The sequence below is a fragment of the Leopardus geoffroyi genome, chromosome A1 (assembly GCF_018350155.1).
Source record: "Leopardus geoffroyi isolate Oge1 chromosome A1, O.geoffroyi_Oge1_pat1.0, whole genome shotgun sequence".
NCBI classification, from domain to species: domain Eukaryota; kingdom Metazoa; phylum Chordata; class Mammalia; order Carnivora; family Felidae; genus Leopardus; species Leopardus geoffroyi.
The window spans coordinates 202,754,936-202,776,264 of NC_059326.1; the positions used below are offsets into that span (position 1 = coordinate 202,754,936).

The 21,329-nt window shown below is 35.3% G+C and overlaps 1 protein-coding gene and 1 non-coding gene across 2 annotated transcripts in view; one reads left to right on the forward strand and one right to left on the reverse strand.

Moving 5' to 3' along the window:
- HCN1 (hyperpolarization activated cyclic nucleotide gated potassium channel 1) overlaps positions 1-21,329 on the forward strand; it is a 389,009-nt gene that overhangs the window by 159,957 nt on the left and 207,723 nt on the right. The gene's annotated exons all lie outside the window — the stretch shown is intronic.
- LOC123581551 lies at positions 10,516-10,622 on the reverse strand. Its single transcript, XR_006703813.1, has one exon. It is a non-coding gene; the product is annotated as a U6 spliceosomal RNA (small nuclear RNA).

Consider the following 21,329-nt stretch of genomic DNA (forward strand, 5'->3'; position numbering starts at 1 on the left):
TTTTTTCTACTGTGTGTTCACTTTCATGATACATCTCTACCCATTTTATTATTTGGCTCCCAAAGTGAGATTATTTTGAATGAAATTATATATTTGTAGGTGCTGTTAATTTCAGGTAAAAATAGGTTTGTAGGGGTGCCTGAATGACTCAGTTGGGTGAGCATCCAACTGCGGCTCAGGTCATCACAGTCTGTGATTTTGAGCCCCTGTTGGGCTCTGTGCTGACAGCTTAGAGCCTGGAGCCTGCTTTAGATTCTGTGTCTCCCTCTCTCTCTGCCCCTCCCTCGCTCGCACTTGCTCTCTCTCTTTCTCTCTCTCCCAAAAATAAATAAACATTAAAAAAATAGGTTTGTTAATGATAAAATTAGTGTCAAAAATGCCATTATAAAAGCAGTTATTATGTTAAGTCTATGCAATTAAAACCTGATTATCATTAAAACTAAGCATGAAAATGTATATATAAAAATCTTTATCTTATATAAAGCTTCACCAAAAATATCCCTTTATATAATGAGTTTTGTTGTTTAATGATACAGCTTTGCACAGTGGCAGCATCACAGCCAGTGAGGTTTATCTGAGGCACCGATTATTGCTATTGTTTAATTATAATTGATGCATATTATGATTACATTTGATTTATAAGAAGCTTTTAAGAATCTATATTATGTAAAAGATTTATTATATGTAATAAATGTAATATGTTATAATGTATTAGCATTCAACTGTTTTTAACTATCATTTTTCTCTATTATAAGTATTTCTGTAATAGTTACTTCTTATTCATCCATTTGTTTTAAAGTTCAGAATAACTTAAAAAATTAAGCAAAGACATAATTGTTAAAATTCACAATATTCATTTGCTCTTTCAAGAGAGTCAAATTCCACTTTCAGTTAGGATACTAATTTTCCTTTGAATTACAATGATTATTGCAATATATTTGACATTTAATTAATATGTGCATTTAATAAATATGTAATGGGTACTTGCCATGTGCCATGATAAACTAGAATCAGCCCTACATTTAGTTGCAGAATAATGGAATATACAATTTAACAATATCAAACAATAATTTTAGGTAAAGAGAAGCTCTACAGAGAAAATAAAACTTGGGTAATAGTTTTGTATGATTGAGAGAGAGAGAGAGAGAAAGAGAGAGATTTTCGTTGAATCTATCCTAATAATCATCTTCACTTCTTTGGCAATATTTTACAAAGCAAACACTCTACATTGTTTTTCCAGTAGTTTGCTAAGTTTCAGATATTTAGTCATTATATTGAGTGAATGAAGATTCTAAAATTTGCATTTTATAAGCATTATAACATATCCCAACTAGAATGCAGGCTCCTTGGGTACAGAGAACATATGACTATAATGTTTACTATAAAATTTCAGTGTCTAGAAGACTATATATTGTTAACAAAAATTTGCTAGCTGATTGACCCACCATTTACCAGCTTTAAGGCACATAAAGTTTGATATTATTCTTTGGCAAGTGTGAATCTGACACAAGGAATGAATGAAGAATAAAGAAGCCAGTGTGGTCCCAGCTCAGCCAGAGATGAGGCAGGAATTAGGGGGTAGGGTCAGAGAAGCAACTGTCACCAGACCTTCTAGTACAGTGATTTCCAGAGAAAAAAATAGTATGAACTATATATGTAAGTTTTAATTTTTTTAGTACGTATGATAAAAATATAAAAATAAGCAGATAAATGGGTGAAATAAGTGAAGTGACTTACAAGTACATTTATCATGATGAGCACTGAGTAATGTACAGAATTGTTGAATCATTATATTGTACACCCAAACTGTATGTTAATTCTGCTTAAATTAAAAAAATTTTAAGTAAAAATAAAAAGTAAGCAGATAAAATTAATGTTATATTTCATTTACTCCAAAACATGCAAAATAAAATTTTCAGTTGTAATCAATGTAAAAGTATTAACAAAGTGTTTTACTTTTTAAGTCTTTAAAATTACATTTTTTCATTCTAAGTCTTTGAAGTTCAGTGTATAATTTATATATACAGCATATTTCAATTTTGCCCAGACATATTTCAAGTGCTCAGTAGCCACATGTGGGCAGTGTAGCTCTAGTGTCTTGTAAACCATCGTAAAGACTGGCTTCTAACTTGTTTTGGGAGATCATTTAAAGGTTTTATTTATTTTTTAAGTTTTTATTTAAACTCCAGTGAGTTAGCATACAGTGTAATATTAGTTTCAGGTATACCATATAGAAAGTCAACAGTTTGATACATCACCTGGTGCTCATCACAACAAGTGAACTCCTTAATCCCCATCACCTATTTAACCCATTCCCCACCCACCTCCCATCTGGTAACCATCAGTTTGTTCTCTATACTTAAGAATCTGTTTCTTGGTTTGCCTCCTTCTTGCTCTCTTTTTTTCCCCTTTGCTTATTTTGTTTTGTTTCTTAAATTCCACATGTAAGTGAAATCATATGGTGTTTGTCTTTCTCCAGCTGACTTATTTCACTTAACATAACATGCTCCTGGAATTGGCAAGATTTCATTTTCTTTTATGGCTGAATAATATTCCATTGTGTGTGTGTATATATATATATATATATATATATATATATATATATACACACTACATCTTCTTTATCCACTCAATGGTCAATGGGTACTTGGAATGTTTCCATAATTTTGCTATTATTGATAATGCTGCTATTTGGGCTGTATGTATCCCGTTGAATTAGTATTTTTGTATTCTTTGGGTAAATACCTAGTAGTGCAATGTTGGATCGTAGGGTAGTTCTGTTTTTAAGAGGAAACTCCATACCGTTTTCCAGAGCGGCTGCACCAGTTTGCATTCCCACAAGCAGTTTAAGAGGGTTCCCCTTTCTCCACATTCTCACCAACATCTGTTGTTTCCTATATTGTTAATTTTAGCCATTCTGACAGTGTGCAGTGGTATCTCATTGTAGTTTTGATTTGCATTTCCCTGATGATGAGTGATGTTAAGCATCTTTTCATGTGGCTGTTTGCCATCTGGATGTCTTCTTTGGAAAATGTCTATTTGTGTCTTCTGCCCATTTCTTCACTAGATTATTTGTATTTGGGGTGTTGAGTTCAGTAAGTTATTTATAGATTTTGGATACTAACTCTTTATCAGATATGTCATTTGCAAATATCTTCTCCCATCCTGGAAGTTGCCTTTTAGTTTTGTTGATTGTTTCCTTCACTGTGCAGAAGCTTTTTATTTTGATGTAGTGCCAGTAGTTTATTTTTGCTTTTGTCTCTCTTGCCTCCGGAGACATATCTAGTAAGAAGTTGCTACAGCCTTTGTCAAAGAGATTATTATCTGTGTTGTCCTATAGGATTTTATGGTTTCATTTTCCTGTTTGTCTAAGATTAATTGACCATATAGTTATGGGTTCATTTCTCAGTTTTCTATTTGTTCTGTTGATCCATGTGTCTATTTTTGTGCCAGTACCATACTGTTTTGATCACTATAGCTTTGTAACATAACTTGAAGTCCAGAATTGAGATATCTCCAGCTTTGCTTTTCTTGTTCAAAGTTGCTTTAGCTATTTGAGATTTTTGTGGTTCCATACACATTTTAGGATTGTTTGTTCTAGCTCTGTGAAAAATGCTACTGATATTATGATAAGGACTGCATTAAATATGTTATGTAGATTTCTTGGATAGTATAGACATTTTAACAATATTTGTTCTTCTAATCTATGAGCATGGGATGCTTTTCCATTTATTTGTGTCATTTTTAACTTCTTTCATTGGTGTTTTATCATTTCAGAGTACAGGTCTTTCACCTCTGTGATTAGGTTTATTTCTGGTATCTTATTGGTTTTGGTACAATTATAAGTGGGACTGATTTCTTATTTTACTCTCTGCTGCTTCATTAATGGTATATAGAAATGCAAAAACATTTCTGAAGAATGGTGTGACATGACTCAGGTTTTAGTGAACTGGCTGCTGTATTGCTAATGGTATAAACATGGGCAGATGCCTGGATTATTGTACTGACACAGGCAATAGATGAGAATGGTTAGGGCCAGGCTGTTAGTGGAAGAGGTAGTGAAAGAGGCTAAGGTCCGGATGTATTTTAAAATTAGAACCCTCACTTGGCTTGGATATAAACTGGAAAAGACAGAATGGAACAAAAGGTCACCTCCAGGATTTTTGTTTATATGAGCTTATATCTAGACAAGGAATTAGTTCTTCTTTCTAGATTTGTGATTTCCAGGTGAAGGTGCATACTTTCCTGTGCATACACTAGATAATACAGTGGGTGAGAAAGAAAATAAGAGCATTTAAACTATTAGGAAATATAAGAACTACTCCCTGGAAGATTGTTAGCCGTTCACATCCACACACAACACACACACACACACACACACAGACCAGTGCAACTTGACTCCAGCTGGCTTCATACTGGTAAAGAAATTAGTTACAATTATAGTATAATCAGGATTATTTAGTATTTTACTCTGTAAAAGTAGAAATTGCCACTGGGAAGACCCTAATCAACCATCATTTTGCTCTGCTGCCCACTTAGTCATTTGAAACTGCCATCTAATCAAGTTTCAGTTTGCATGTTAAACCTTGTGTAATGTTACTCATCATCAATTTATGACATTTTACTCTCCTTGATAGCATTTGATTTTATTTTACAGTAACTATTAGGATAGAGAGTATGATAAAAAGGGGGAAATTCATCAAAAGAAGAGTTGTGCAGTTATACATGTAGATTTTCTTAAATTCTATAAAAAGTGTCATTAGGAATTTTAATAAAGTGAGGAGAAAATCATGCCACTCCCTACTGAGAATTACTAAGCAAAACAGTGAGTTCACAGAACATAAATTATTTTTTCCAAGTCATTTTCATCTACTAACAGATTGAATTTAAGGTAATATGGCCAAGCTATTAATTTTAGGATTTATTTATGATTATGCAAACTTTTAGGCTGTATCACCATGGTGACTAATAATGTTTAAATTATGTGCTAAGATCAGACACATTATTGCACAAATGCAGTCCAATTTTAAACAAGAATTATAGGTTATTGAAGCTACAATGTGAAATGACAAGTTGATACTTTACGAAATCTAATATCCATTCACCTAATCCAAAAATCCTTTACCCGTATGTCTACATACTACACATTACTATTTTTTTTAATTTTTAATGTTTATTTATTTTGAGAGAGAGCAAGAGAGAGAGAGTGAGTGAGTGTACAAGTGGGGCACAGGCAGAGAGAAAGGGGGACAGAGGATCTGAAGTGGGCTCTGTGCTTACAGCACAGAGAGCCCGATGTGAAACTCGAAATCATGAACCGGGAGATCATGACCTGAGCCGAAGTCGGATGCTTAACAGACTGAGCCACCCAAGTGCCCCTACATATTATGTATTATTTTAGACAATGTGAAAATTGTTTGTGTCCAGGACTGGTAAATAAGAATCTTCATAAAATTTTCTTTTTAATAAACACATTAATTTAAACTTGATTTACAAAATCTTAAAAATTTTAAGTGAATTAATCAATAAGTTTTTACCTGAATCATTGAGTCTTTACAGTGTTAAAATCTATCAGAAAAATGGCATAACTTTCTACTTGCTTTAAAATCTGTAGTATGGCCACAACATGATGTAGCATGCCTTAGCTAGAACACATTAATTATAAAACAAGAAAATTTGCATTCTTCTAAATTGCCCAAATTTTATAATTTTAAATGTGTATTTATTTTATTTTTTAATATGAAATTTATTGTCAAATTGGTTTCAATACAAGACCCAGGGCTCATGCCAACAGGGCCCTCCTCAGTGCCCATCACCCACTTTCCCTGCCCTCCCACCCCCCATCGACCCTCAGTTTGTTCTCAGTTTTTAAGTTTCTTATGGTTTGGCTCCCTCCTGCTCTTTTTTTTTCCTTCCCCTCCCCCATGGTCTTCTGTTAAGTTCTCAGGATCCACATAAGAGTGAAGACATATGGGATCTGTCTTTCTCTGTATGGCTTATTTCACTTAGCATCACACTCTCCAGTTCCATCCACATTGCTACAAAAGGCCGTATTTCATTCTTTCTCATTGCCACGTAGTATTCCATTGTGTATATAAACCACAATTTCTTTATCCATTCATCAGTTGATGGACATTTAGGCTCTTTCCATAATTTGGCTATTGTTGAAAGTGCTGCTATAAACATTGAGGTACAGGTGCCCCTATGCATCAGCACTCCTGTATCCCTTGGGTAAATTCCTAGCAGTGCTACTGCTGGGTCATAGGGTAGGTCTATTTTTAATTTTTTGAGGAACCTCCACACTGTTTTCCAGAGTGGGTACACCAGTTTGCATTCCCACCAACAGTGCAAGAGGGTTCCTATTTCTCCACATCCTCTCCAGCATCTATAGTTTCCTGATTCATTCATTTTGGCCACTCTGACTGGCGTGAGGTGATATCTCAGTGTGGTTTTGATTTGTATTTCCCTGATGTGACATTGAGTATCTTTTCATGTGCCTGTTGGTTATCTAGATGTCTTCTTTAGAGAAGTATCTATTCGTGTTTTCTGCCCATTTCTTCACTGGAGTTTTTGTTTTTCGGGCGTGGACTTTGGTGAGTTCTTTATAGATATTGGATACTAGCCCTTTGTCTGATATGTCATTGCAAACATCCTTTCCCATTCTGTCGGTTACCTTTTAGTTTTGTTGTTTGTTTCCTTTGCAGTGCAGAAGCTTTTTATCATCATGAGGTCCCAATAGTTCATTTTTGCTTTTAATTCCCTTGCCTTTGGAGATGTGTCAAGTAAGAAATTGCTGTGGCTGAGGTCAGAGAGGTTTTTTCCTGCTTTCTCCCCTAGGGTTTTGATGGTTTCCTGTCTCACATTCAGGTCCTTTATCCATTTTGAGTTTATTTTTGTGAATGGTGTAAGAAAGTGGTCTAGTTTCATTCTTCTGCATGTTGCTGTTCTCCCAGCACCATTTTGTTAAAGAGACTTTTTTCCATTGGATATTCTTTCCTGCTTTGTCAAAGATTAATTGGCCATACTTTTGTGGGTCGAATTCTGGAGTCTCTATTCTATTCCATTGGTCTATGTGTCTGTTTTTGTGCCAATACCATGATGTCTTGATGATTATAGCTTTGTAGTAGAGGCTAAAGTTGGATTGTGATGCCTCCGTCTTTGGTCTTCTTCACTATTACTTTGGCTATCCGGGGTCTTTTGTGGTTCCATACAAATTTTAGGATTGCTTGTTCTAGCTTCGAGAAGAATGCTGGTGCAATTTTGATTGGGATTGCATTGAATGTGTAGATAGCTTTGGGTAGTATTGACATTTTTGACAATATTTATTCTTCCAATCCATGAGCACGGAATGTTTTTCCATTTCTTTATATCTTCTTCAATTTCCTTCATAAGCTTTCTATAGTTTTCAGCATACAGATCTTTTACATCTTTGGTTAGGTTTATTCCTAGGTATTTTATGCTTCTTGGTGCAATTGTTAATGGGATCAGTTTCTTTATTTGTCTTTTTGTTGCTTCATTGTGAGTGTATAAGAATGCAACTGATTTCTGTACATTAATTTTGTATCCTGCGACTTTGCTGAATTCATGTATCAGTTCTATCAGACTTTTGGTGGAGTCTATTGGGTTTTCCATGTATAATATCATGTCACCTGCAAAAAGTGAAAGCTTGACTTCATCTTTGCCAATTTTGATCCTTTGATTTCCTTTTGTTGTCTGATTGCTGATGCTAGAACTTCCAACACTATGTTAAACAACAGCGGTGAGAGTGGACATCCCTGTCGTGTTCCTGATCTCAGGGAAAAAGCTCTCAGTTTTTCCCCATTGAAGATGATGTTAGCTGTGGGCTTTTCATAAATGGCTTTTATGATGTTTAAGTATGTTCCTTCTATCCCAACTTTCTCAAGGGTTTTTATTAAGAAAGGTTGCTGAATTTTGTCAAAGGCCTTTTCTGCATCGATTGACAGGATCATTTGTTTCTTATCTTTTCTTTTATTAATGTGATGTATCATGTTGATTGATTTGTGAATGTTGAACCAGCCCTGCATCCCAGGAATGAATTCCACTTGATCATGGTGAATAATTCTTTTCATATGCTGTTGAATTCTATTTGCTAGTATCTTGTTGAGAATTTTTGCATCCATATTCATCAGGGATACTGGCCTGTAGTTCTCTTTCTTTGCTGGATCTCTGTCTGGTTTGGGAATCAAAGTAATGCTGGCTTCATAGAATGAGTCTGGAAATTTTCCTTCCCTTTCTATTTTTTGGAACAGCTTGAGAAGGATAGGTATTATCTCTGCTTTAAATGTCTGGTAGAATTCCCCAGGGAAGCCATCTGGTCCTGGACACTTATTTGTTAGGAGATTTTTGATAACTGATTCAATTTCTTTGCTGGTTATGGGTCTGTTCAAGTTTTCTATTTCTTCCTGTTTGAGTTTTAGAAGTGTGTGGGTGTTTAGGAATTTGTCCATTTCTTCCAGGTTGTCCAGTTTGTTGCAATATAATTTGTCATAGTATTCCCTGATAATTGCTTGTATTTCTGAGGGATTGGTTGTAATAATTCCATTTTCATTCATGATTTTATCATTTGGGCCATCTCCCTTTTCTTTTTGAGAAGCCTGACTAGAGGTTTATCAATTTTGTTTATTTTTTCAAAAAAACAACTCTTGGTTTCATTGATATGCTCTACAGTTTTTTTTAGATTCTATATTGTTTATTTCTGCTCTGATCTTTATTATTTCTCTTCTTCTGCTGGGTTTGGGATGTCTTTGCTGTTCTGCTTCTATTTCCTTTAGGTGTGCTATTAGATTTTGTATTTGGGATTTTTCTTGTTTCTTGAGATAGGCCTGGATTGCAATGTATTTTCCTCTCAGGACTGCCTTCGCTGCGTCCCAAAGCGTTTGGATTGTTGTATTTTCATTTTCGTTTGTTTCCATATATTTTTAAATTTCTTCTCTAATTGCCTGGTTGACCCACTCATTCTTTAGTAGGGTGTTCTTTAACCTCCATACTTTTGGAGGTTTTCCAGACTTTTTCCTGTGGTTGATTTCAAGTTTCATAGCATTGTGGTCTGAAAGTGTACATGGTCTGATCTCAACTCTTTTATACTTATTAAAGGCTGTTTTGTGACCCGTATGTGATCTATCTTGGAGAATGTTCCATGTGCACTCGAGAAGAAGGTATATTCTGTTTGGCATGCAGAGTTCTAAATATATCTGTCAAGTCCATCTGATCCAATGTATCATTCAGGGCCCTTGTTTCTTTATTGATCCTGTGTCTAGATGATCTATCCACTGTTGTAAGTGGGGTATTAAAGTCACCTGCAATTACCACATTCTCATCAATAAGGTTGCTTATGTTTGTGATTCATTGTTTTATATATTTGGGGGCTCCCATTTCAGGACATAGACATTTATAATTGTTTTCTCTTCCTGATGGATAGACCCTATAATTCTTATATAATGCCCTTCTTCATCTCTTGTTACATCCTTTAATTTAAAGTCTAGTTTGTCTGATATAAGTATGGCTAGTCCAGCTTTCTTTTGATTTCCAGTAGCCTGACAGATAGTTCTCATCCCCTCACTTCCAATCTGAAGGTGTCCTCAGGTCTAAAATGAGTCTCTTGTAGACAGCAAATAGATGGGTCTTGTTTGTTTGTTTGTTTTTTATCCATTCTGATACCCTAGGTTTTTTTGGTTGGAGCATTCAGTCCATTTACATTCAGTGTTATTATAGAAAGATATGGGTTTAGAGTCATTGTGATGTCCTTTGGTTTCATGCTTGTAGCGACGTCTCTGGTACTTTGTGGTCCTTGCAACATTTTGCTCACAGAATCCCCCTTAGGATCTTTTGTAGGGCTGGTTTAGTGGTGATGAATTCCTTCAGTTTTTGTTTGTTTGGGAAAACCTGTATCTCTCCTTCTATTCTGAAAGACAGACTTGCTGGATAAAGGATTCTCAGCTGCATATTTTTTCTGTTCATCACATTGAAGATTTCCTGCCATTCCTTTCTGGCCTGCAAAGTTTCGGTAGATAGGTCTGCTACTATTCTTATGTGTCTACCTTTGTAAGCTAGAGCGTGTTTATCCCTACCTGCTTTCATAATTTTCTCCTTATCCTTGCAATTTGCCAGTTTCACTATGATATGTCATGCAGAAGGTCGATTCAAGTTACGTCTGAAGGGAGTTCTCTGTGCCTCTTGGATTTCAATGCCTTTTTCCTTCCCCAGATCAGTGAAGTTCTCAGCTATGATTTGTTCAAGTACACCTTCAGCCCTTTTCTCTCTCTTCATCTTCTGGAATTCTTGTTACAGATATTGTTCCGTTTGATTGCATTGCTTAGTTCTCTAATTCTCCCCTCATACTTCTGGATTTTTTTTCTTTCTTTTTCTCAGCTTCCTCTTTTTCCATAATTTTACTTTCTAATTCATCTATTGTCTCCTCTGCCTTTTCAGTCCATGCTATGGCTGCCTCCATTTTATTTTGCACCTCATTTATAGCATTTTTTAGCTCCTCATGACAAAAATATGGAACACTTAACGAATTTGTATGTCATCCTTGCACAGGGGCCATGCTAAACTTCTCTGTATCGTTCCAATTTTAGTATATGTGCTGCCAAAGTGAGCACGTTTATTTATTTAGAGAGAAGAGAGGATGTGAGCAGGGGATGGGCAGGGAGAGAGAGGGAGAAAGAATCCCAAGCAGGCTCTGTTCTGTCAGCACAGAGCTCAAAGTGGGGCTTGAACTCACAACCAGTGAGATCATGACCTGAGCTGAAATGAAGAATTGGATGCTTAACCAAATGAGACACACTGCTGTCCCCAAAATTGCCCCAATTTTGAGTGAAATTATCATTTCTATGAAATATCATCTGTATCACTGTTTATATTAACATCCATGGCATGATTTTCCCAATATTTCAATGGTAGATGTCCATTAACACTATAATATTTTATATAATATATGTACTGCAAAATAGATAATGTAATTGCCAAATATTGACCAATATTTCAAAATTGACAAATCCAGTGTTTTGTTTTTGCTTGTATGTCTGGGTATGTGTGTGTGTGTGTGTGTGTGTGTAGCTCTAGAAAAGTTATCAACAGAGTAGGTTGTGAAGAGAAAATGCTAAGGGCACCTGGGTCGCTGATCAGTTAGGCATCTGACTCTTGATTATGGCTCAGGTCATTGTCTCATAGTTTGTGAGTTTGAGCCTGCATCAGGCTCCACACTGACAGCACAAGAGCCTGCTTGGAATTGTCTTTTCCTTTCTTCCCTCCTGTCTCTCTCTCTCTCTTTCAAAATAAATAAAATAAACTTAAAAAAAGAGAAAGAAAACACTAAAGGTAAACAAAATATTGGAATTTATCATTGTAAATTTTTATGAATTTTTAGAAAGCATATATATTTTAGTATATAAACTTTTGTTTGTATAAAAGGAATATATAAAAATGCTGCATTAGTAGGGGAAACCATGGCGATAGATACTTTAAAATATCATTTTTGGAAACAAAATAGATTTATTTTGTTAGAGTACAAAATATTCTAGATCATTAGTGGTATTCTATTATTAAAATTTTTTTACACTTTCAGGTGATCATGAGGCCTCATTCCTTTTTTCTGAGTGACTGAAGCGACTAAAATAAATCTCTTTCTCTTCCATTCTTTGTCTCTCTCTCTGTCTCTCTCCCTCTGTCTCTCTCTCTCTCTCTCTCTCTCTATATATATATATATATATATATATATGTACATACACATACATACATATACACACATATATGTAAATGAAAATCTATCATTTAATTACAAAGGAGAAATTCAATACTTAGAAAAAGAGAGTCAACTAAACTATAGAAACTCAGTAGACCATGTTCAGTCTCAGTGTATACACAGTGTGGCTAGCAAAATCTTTCATAAAAATCTTTGTGAGAAGTAGTCTACAATTGTTTTGTTATGAAACATAAGAAAGAATAATCCTCTCTATATTTTACATATAAAATGTGGAATATTTTATAGGTTATACTGGATTCGAAGTTATGTTAAGTCACATGGAGGTCCCAGCTCAGCCAATCCATTGACCTTTGAGAGCTGTCCATTCTCTAATTGCTTCTCATTCCTCCAAAGGTTGATCTGAGAATAAAAATCCGGTATGGCGGGGGGGAGGGGGGGAGTACTTACAATCTAGAGAGAAATTTACTAAAGTGTAATATAATATTATTTAAAAACTTTCTTAGTCTTTATTTGTTTTTGAGAGAGAGAGAGAGACAGAGTGTAAGTCGGGGAGGGGCAGACAGAGAGGGAGACACAGAATATGAAGCTGGCTCCAGACTCCCAGCTGTCAGCACTGAGCCTGACACAGGGTTCGAACTCACGAGCTATGAGATTGTGACCTGAGCCAAAGTCGGACGCTCAACCGACTGAGCCACCCAGGTGCCCCTGTAATATTATTATTTTAAAAATAGAGAACAATTGCTGGCAACCCTAGAGTCCCGCAATTTTAGGAAAAGAATTTGGCATGCACAGATATAAAGGGTTTTACTTCAAAATACATATTCTTCTTTCATTTAAAGAAGTCAAAGGACGTGTTAAACCTTGGTTGAGCTTATTTGTCAAACCTACTGAATATTTTTTTTCTAGGGCTTGTACTTCTCATACTGAAGGGGCTTTTTTAAGAAATGCTTTCTGGTTAAATATGGGTTAGATGCTCTTCGTGGTTCCTAGGTATCATATGAGAGAGCAGCTGGTCTGACGCTCATTATGGCCCAATGGTAGGTATCAGAAGTTATCAACTGCTTGTGTAGTATGATTCCAGTGCCCAGAAATTCGGTGATTGTCTAAAATTTTCAGGAGAAGAGGTGAGATCAATTTAAATGTTTTCTTGGTTTGTTATAATTGGTTACATATATCTAACTTCTGACAAAATGTTCTAAGTGTCAACATGGCAAAGCTATTTTATTTCTATGTAGGCAGTGCTTATTAATCATCCAGAAGGCCTGTGTCAGATCTTGGGATGGGTGAAAAAACAAAGAATTTAAGTCTCACTTTCTCTACTGTCTTACCTTCTTATAGACCCACTCTAACATTTCTCTAAGAAATACAATTTTATTCCATAAAGCATTTGTGTATATTAGTTTCTTCCTTTGTTCCTCACAATATGCCTTTGATTTTCCCAGCTGACACGAGACCCAAAGTGTCAGAACTATGTTACTCAACTTAGAATAATCCATGGCCAAGCACATGTCTTATAACGGCACCCGTTAAATATTGGAAGAATGAAAGAATTAATGAACAAACGAATGAGCTCACAGGATGTCAAAAAAGTTCAAGGAAGTTAAGCAACTTACCAAGTGACCGGAGAGGCTGTGAACAGGAGGCAAAGGGTTGGATAGTGTGAAGATCTGAGCACACAGAAGATAGGCTAAAGGCCCCTGAAAAACAAGCCCCAGACACAGTTTGAGAAGAATTAGGATTAAATCCCCAAAGTCTTATGTATTATTTGGAGCATGGGTAACATTTTGTGCAAACCTTGTACGACATCAAGAGATAAATTTGAGACTGATTTTGGGTAAGGTTTTACATGGCAAGCCTTACCAGATAAGAGTTAGCCTATATACTTTTCTAGAAATAAAAAGTGACTTCAAAATATGTATCTCAAATAATATTTTAGAGTTCTGGGGCAATGTATGCTGATTTGTGATTTTCACATATAGACCCTAAGTGTTATGGTTGAAACTTGTTGAAAAATGGCTCAGTGAAAAGGATGGTGGAAGCCAAACCCCAGTAAGTTCAGGTGAAAATGGTTTCTTATAGAAAAGGTTGGGAAGGCAGAGAAGCCAAGGGTGGGTATGTGGGCGATATGACAGAAGGCTTTCTGTTGAAGATGGAAGATCCTTGAATAAGCTCATATGTGTAGTAGCCACTTGAGAAGGAAAAGGGAGTGTAACAGGCTAGGCAAAGAATGATTGGTAGAGAAAGGTCAAGTGTAAATAGGAAAGGATGGGATTGATTCTAGGGCAAAGGTAGAGGTATATCCATATATTGGATGAAAGGAGAGGTTCCTCTTCCACTGAGAAAAGAGTATGAATAGTAAGAAATTTGGTTATTAAGCAACTTAATAATGATGGTTATGTCAACAACAGCAGGGACCACTGGGGAGGAGGGATAACGAATGGGTAGGGGCTGACTGGGAATTGTAACATCACAATTTATTTCTGAGAAGAAAATAACAAAATCCTTTTGTTGTTGGTGTTAGAATGCTGAGAAGGAGGAAGACCCAAGGAGGCTAGAAGAAAATGCAAAAGTTTGAAATAACTGTTTATGAATAAGTAATATTTTTGTATGCATTAAGTAAAGTAGCTGTGTCCTCTACACTTGTCAGGCATCACTGAGGGACCAACCAATTCTGAAAAGCATGAATTGATGGTTAATCTATAAGCAAGGCCAATCCCAACATGGTCTGATTCCTGACTACGCATATCTTACACATTTATTTCTTTGTCCCTGAACTGTTGGAATTCTATGATCTAGTTCTACTGAATTTCCTTACAGTTTCCAAATGAGCAATTCTCTCTCATACTTTCATGTTGCTCCCTGTGTTTCAAATTTTCTTTTTGCCATGTTTCATCTATTTAGCTTTCATGCTTCAAGATACTATTCCATCTCTCATCAGTTTCTGAAACTTCTTGAGATTAGGGAGCATATCTTGGTGCACTCATCACAAAGAGTGCCCGGCACATAACAGGTTGATGCATCGTAGGCTCATCATACCACATTGTTTTGTGCCTTGATTGGAGAAATTTAAGCTGGTTGCCGTAGGGGTGGTGGACACTTCAATCACTGATTGTTGGGCCTTACTCCTTGTGTATATATTTGATTTCTCCTTTAATACTGTGGGAGATGCATGGGATTTCTGAAGAATCACCTAACTTCTATAGCCCTGCAGGCATTGTACACTTGTCAAGCTATTTATTATCAGAAAAACACTTTTTTTTTTAGAATTGGTCCAAATATGACTTTATTTTCCTATTACAGTTCTTTAGGAATTCCCCACTATTGCTTCCAGAATAAAATCTAAATGCTATTTGGTGAGTTCCATAGCTCTTCACTTCAGCCTCTCTTTTCATTCATAGGGCTTATATTTTTCTTAAATGCCCTGGCTTCCCATCACACAAAATTGACTTTCCCTCAAAATACAATGGCATTTCATATCTCAGAAACTTGATGCTATGCCTCAGCCTTATTCTCTGTGAAATCCTACTCTAAACTGCAACTCAAATAAAATATCTTACTCTGTGAAGCCCATAGGCAATGTCCCTCACTCTTCTCAACTCAAGGTTAATTATTCCCTTTTAGGGAAGATCTTAGGGCCTTACCTATGTCAGAATCAATTAGGTATATGTCAGGCTTTCCGAAAACATCATTAAATATTTGAGGGCAAAGATGTAATATGATTTGTTTTTGTTGCAAGCATTCAGTACCTGGTGAATTGTATAATCAAAGCTTTAAAGCTAGAGGCTCTAACCCAAACCTTTGACATGAGCTTTGAATGGTTACAGCTCCTTAATTTCTTTATAGAATATGGTTCACAACACTCAGTGTCAAATCATAGACTGAATGAAAATACTTGAACATTAAGCATAGGGATAGATGGAGGAATCACGGTAGCTGGGATGTTATTTATCACACAGTTATAGGGTTCTGAATACTTTCCCCAGTATTCTCTAACTTGCCACATCATTTTCAAGCAAAATAGAACTGCGACCCTTGGAGTCTCTCAAGTTCTTTCATTTTCCCCATGTGAAAGTATTACAGCAGATTTTAAAGATCAATTTTTATGAACTCTGGTAAACCCCAAGGGCCTTTTAATCTCTTTTATGATAATATGGAAAAGCTCCATGTCTTTTAAAGTAATACTATCCACAATTCAATGAAAGTACAACTGACTTGTATTATTTTTATATTACAACAGGTTATAAACTGTCCCTGTCCTTTGATTGATACGAATTGCTGTAACATGAGAAAATTAAATATTTTTGTTCAATTTTCCTCAATGCAAAATAGTCTTCGTCTTTTAATAAATACATATTGACTTACTGTTAAGTGCCTTTTAGTGTTTAAGTGCTTAGGATCCTTCAGTGAAAAAAAGAGAAAAAATGTTCCCATTCCTATGAAGTTTCTATTTTATGGAAAGGCATACAGAAATAAACACAATAAAAAGTAAATTACATAATATTATGAAATCACAAGTTTTATGTAAAAGAAAAAAAAGGAAAAGCAAGGTAAGAGGATCAGGAATATGAGAGCATGGGTGTTGGGTAGTGTTGGGAGAAAGCAGTTTGTAGTAATAGACCAGGTGGTTAGGGAAGGCCTCAGTGAAATGAAACTTTGAGCCAAGACTTAAATAAGGGATAATGGCAGATGTTGTTGGTAAGTCTTATGGTTTCATCCAAATTTAGACAATCCTTATTTAATACATGTTACATACTCTCCAGCCAAGATTACTATATTCACAGACCGTCTTCTCATAAGTATAAAAATTAGTTGTGTTCTATCATTTCAAAATAGCAAAAGTCAAATTAGTATTTCCAGTTCAAGACCTGTGTTTCTTCTCTGTCACCCTATTTTCCTAGAAAAAAAATCAGAAAATGCCCTTGTGCGTGTACATATATCTTTTACAAGTCATTGATGGCAATAGATTTTCATGTTTGAGATGTTCACATTAGGGAAAAGCTCTGACAGAATATGCCTTTTGATTTTGAAATGGCCTAGATATATCAAAAACAGTGATTGGGCCACCATACATTGCTCTAACCAAAAGGATTTATAGAGCTGATTCTGCACAATTTCCATCCTCTTACTGACCTTTTAAATGTACTATGCTGTTATCAAAAATGTATTTGATATTGAGCAAGAAATATTTTTAAGAAAGCCTGAGTGTGAGTCACTACATAAAACTTTTATTCATGTCTAAACTCACAAAGTGCAAAGCATAGCAAAAAATGCATACTCACCATTTTCAAAATCTTAAACATCTACTGATATTACACACTAGAGTTTCATTTTAAGTACATTATTTAGAAACATTTTTCAGTACTGTTGAACAGTCTGTGGACAAGGACCTAAAGATGTTAATGTAGTGACATTATCATTCCAACTTATTTTGGCATTAGGTAGAGGAATGTTCAAAGTTTTAATATATCTTTTACAATTGTACAGCTTAAGAAAGTAAGAAACAATTACTGATAAAGTAAATGTGAAATGCCTGATGAATTCAACGGGAACACAAATGGAAATATAAAAGAGATAATCATTAAAAGTAGACAGCAGAGATTGGCCTTTGGACAACTAGGATAATTGTGAATATCTGTACATAGATAATTTGACTGTTTACTGCCATTTATTGTGTTCATATTTGAAGATTTATATAAATTACCCTTTAATTTAAAAATGGAAAGATTTTAACTGTATATACACAAATATAATTTTATATGTATGTATATAGATAGATATATATATTCCTATATCATTTCTTATAATAATATACCTTTACAATAGTCCTAAAATATTTCACTTCAGTTACACATTAAAGATTCTGATGAGAAATAATTGTCATACATGGAGATAAGTCCTGTATTTAGGCTGTGCTACATAACTATAGTAAGATAATTAATTCTTCATCATTTATTTGTTAGAGTTTCATTTTGTTTTTTAATAGCTTTGTTACTGATTTTATCGAATGGCTTAAAAATTCACCTTGGGTATGTGTCATCAATGATAGACGATGATAATTCCCACATAAAGTATGGAGATACAGCTAGTGCAACAACTTTTGATGGTGTATAATTCTGGATACATCCCTGAGGGGTGCATCTTTTATTTAACATCACATGTAATATTTATCTTTTATATGATTCTTAGCAGAGTAGTTCCCTGTGATATTGCTTCAGAACCAAGGTTTTAGCAATAAACAGAATGGATTTGAAATATGGTTCCACTTCTTCCAGCTTGGATAAAATTTAGTTAAATTACCGAATTTCCGTAACTCTTTGATTACTCATATGTGAAATGGAGATAATTGGATAACAATCTTGATGCTTTTTGAGGGTTAAATGTAAGCACTTAGAATTAATCAATAGATAATAGCTATGATTCCTCGTATTACAAAATGCATGTAGCAGCATAATTTCCAAATCTGTTTCTATGACAGGGAATTAGCTGATGCTATCTGTCCACACTCCTCTTTACCAATCTTTATCCTCTGCACCAGGAATGAGAATACAGCTCCCTGATTTAGGAATACTTAATCTTGACCTTTTGGATCTTCCCTGGTATACAAAAGTGAGAACCACAGCACTATTGTCTTTTGCCAACTTTCTTCTTTTCTAACCATAAATTTTATTTTTCTCTAAGTATGTGAATAAATTTCCTTTTGACTTTTCTATGGAAAAATAGAGGTGATCATTTTAGAAAAGATAAATTACAAATTAATCCCTATTCTATGGCACTATTGAATTGCTGGTTTAGTTAAAATATAAATACTTCCCTTCTTACATTTTTGTTTTTATAGCTTTAAAATTAACCTAAGTCTAAAGTGGAAACATATATATATAAATACTTCCCTATTGCACAAGTTGTTGAAAATTTATAAAATAGAAATTTTTTGCAGTGATTCAAACACAATGGAAACAATTTTATTGCTTAGTCATAATTTTTAAGAAGACAAAAATTTCACATTGTCATTGTTGTCTGTACTTTCATTTTCATAGTAATCTCCTCAAATTTTTAATTGGACATCCAAGAGGGGAGACAAATCAGAAAACTGGGGACAATAAGGAAGGGAAAGAACGTGGTTTTCATTCCGAGTTTAACAGTATCGACAGTCATATGCCTTAAGTAAAATGAACTGGAATAAAGCATGCATGGGAGATATTTACATGCCATGAAGTCATCACTTACTTGAAGTAAACTAATTATTTGAAAGCCTGCATTGAAGTACAAACCAATCAATTGCTCTTGGATATTTTCCTGGAACAGTATTTTTTTTTTCCATTAACAAATGTAGTAAGTGATAACATAAGGAAGCTAAACAGAAAACTACCATATCTGAGTGAAATCTATTAGGAAAATAGGGCACATGTATGGGTAATGGATTTACCGAAATTGAGTTTTGGCCATGACTCAAAAGGCCAGGCTTAACAGTTGCCAGATTGCCACCTGTGCCCTATATACCACAGGTGTTCAGGCCTTCAGAACAGCTCTTCTTCCTAATGATTTCTAGGCCAGCAGTGCTCCCACACACCCAGCATGAGCTCATGCACTGAATCGATACTCACTTCTGGACATTGACATTCACCTTGACTTTGAACACTTTCTAATGTCCTTTTTAAAAGTAATAAAATAATAAAAGTACAAGCTCTGTAGCAGTTAGAATCAGGTTCAGCTATTATTATTAGAGATCCAAAATAACAACTAAAGTCCAGGTGTTAGATGGCAGCTTTGGGGTCATCAGGGACCCAGGCCATTGTTTCTCTCTGTTCCATCAACCTTAACCTGTGGCTTCCATCGTCAGGGTTACATTATAATCACAATTTGGCTGCTGGAGCCCTCACCTCCATGACCTCATTTTAAAAGAAGGAAGAGCAAAAGGTGACTCCCCTCTTTGAGACACTCCCCTTTCCTTCTTAAAAAGCTTTCTTGGAAGCCCCAGTGAAGTACTTCTGTTTATATTTTATTGCCTACTTCTATCTATGAAGGAGCCTGAAAAATGCAATATGTAAGTAGAAACATTTCTGACACTATCAATATAAAGTTACTTTAAAGAAGAAAGGGTGAAGGGCTATTGGATAGGCAGCCTGGAGTTTCTGCCACACCTTTTTATGTTTAAACTAGATCAATTATCTAAGAATGTTTCAGCCAATTGGTAGAGCTAGTAGTATTTATATATGTCCATCTATATCTCTATATCTATATCTACATATAGAGATGTAGATATATCTATATAGAGATATAGATATATGTTCTATAGATAGATATGCATCTATCTATATATGTTCTATAGATATAGATATATCTATCTATCTATCTATACCTATATATTCTATAGATATAGATATAGATATCTATATCTATATATAGATATATTCTATATCTATAGAACATATATAGGTATAGATAGATAGAAGCTAGTAGCTTATATAAATCTAGTAGCTTATATGTAGTTTATTTACAGCTATAACTTTTATATAGATGTGCCTTAGATGAGGGATACCATACATCCATCCATAATGTTCAGAGTTTAGTTTGCATAAGAACATAATGAAGATAGGGGCGCCTGGGGGGCTCAGTCGGTTGGGCGTCCAACTTTGGCTCAGGTCATGATCTCACGGCTTGTGAGTGAGTTCAAGCCCTGCATCGGGCTCTGTGCTGACAGCCCAGAGCCTGGAGCCTGCTTTGGGTTCTGTGTCTCCCTCTATCTTTGCCCCTCCCCTGCTCATGCTCTGTCTCTCTCTGTCTCAAAAATAAATAAAAACATTAAAAAAAAAAAGAACATAATGAAGATTTGTATAAAATACAGCTTCCAGAGATTCTGGTTCCATAGGCTGGCAAAGCTCAGAAATCTCTTTGGAAGTTCCTGAATGATCTTAGAATTGTTGATGGCCCCCCAGCTGCATTGCTATGGAAAGCCTTCTTTTAGATATTTCTCAACAGTGCCAAGTCCAGAATTTCTATGGAGATTAAGAGTGGGAACCTCTTGAAGTCCCCTTCAAGGTGTATAGAGTGTTGGCTACTGCAGAAGCAAAGAGTTTTCCATAAAATTTAGAACACACCTCTAGTCCACATCAAAGAATTGGGCAGGTGCAGTTTATGGGTGGGGAGCATGAACCCTCTTTCCTGCCATTTGGTGCTGTCACTGTGAATCTTGCTTACCTTCTAATTCTAGACATTACAGCACATGAGAAATAAATCTCTGAAATACTTCAAACTCAGTCTTTGTTCTCTCTCTCTTTTTACCTTTCTGAGGTTCTTAATACTAGTAGAGTCACAGTTTAATTTGTCAGATGAGTGATAGCAAGAGAAGAAAGAACAGGTTGATCAACTGAAGAGAAAACCAAGTCAATAACAATCCTAACCAAGCTAACTATCCAAATTACAGCTGGTAACAGACAAAAGGTAGATTCATACCTGGATCTGACTTCAATGCCATGTTCCTTTGACTCTGCCATACTTACTGATTCTTCTGTGGGAGAAGGAGGAAGACAAAACCAAAAACCTGATAGTCCCCTTCACCCTCCCTCAACCAGACTGTGCCAGTCTCTTAACTCATTGGTATAACAAG